Source organism: Dendrobium catenatum, unplaced genomic scaffold (assembly GCF_001605985.2).
Source record: "Dendrobium catenatum unplaced genomic scaffold, ASM160598v2 original_scaffold_44089, whole genome shotgun sequence".
Classification (NCBI taxonomy): domain Eukaryota; kingdom Viridiplantae; phylum Streptophyta; class Magnoliopsida; order Asparagales; family Orchidaceae; genus Dendrobium; species Dendrobium catenatum.
In genome coordinates, this window is record NW_021362545.1 from 1 (window position 1) to 746 (window position 746).

The 746-nt window shown below is 56.0% G+C and overlaps 1 non-coding gene across 1 annotated transcript; it reads right to left on the reverse strand.

The window, feature by feature from the left end:
* Window positions 1–312: 312 nt before the first annotated feature.
* Window positions 313–430, reverse strand: LOC114578470. The gene has a single exon (XR_003699491.1). It is a non-coding gene; the product is annotated as a 5S ribosomal RNA (ribosomal RNA).
* Between the last annotated feature and the right edge of the window lie 316 nt (window positions 431–746).

Consider the following 746-nt stretch of genomic DNA (forward strand, 5'->3'; position numbering starts at 1 on the left):
CCGACGGACCGTAGGGGATCAAAAATGCATTTTTTGGCTGCGCGAGGCCGGCCGATGGGCCTATGGCGCATCGGCGCTCCGTCCGCCTCGGAATAAGCTTTCCGGAATGGGGTCATAATGCCGAATCGGAATCCTGGGCAGAAAGTTATTGATGTTCCGGCGCAGTCGCCACATAGGACCCGCCGGATGCCTGCACGGGTCCCACGATGGGGGTTTCATCGCTCGATGCTCGGCGAGCCTTCACCGCCAAGTGTACGTAGCCGTGGGGAAGAGCTAGAAAGAAAAAAAAAAAAGAGATGGCCGGTTAAAAAAAGGGTGCAACACGAGGACTTCCCAGGAGGTCACCCATCCCAGTACTACTCTCGCCCAAGCACGCTTAACTGCGGAGTTCTGATTGGATCCGAACACTAGTGCTGGTATGGTCGCACCCGTAGTAATATGGTCTCAAATTATTCTTAAGCTGACGCCGTGGAGAGATGATTTTGACGCATCTTCATTCCGACGGACCGTAGGGGATCAAAAATGCATTTTTTGGCTGCGCGAGGCCGGCCGATGGGCCTATGGCGCATCGGCGCTCCGTCCGCCTCGAAATAAGCTTTCCAGAATGGGGTCATAATGCCGAATCAGAATCCTGGGCAGAAAGTTATTGATGTTTTGGCGCGGTCGCCACATAGAACCCGCCGGATGCCTGCACGGGTCCCACGATGGGGGTTTCATCGCTCGATGCGCGGCGAGCCATCACCGCC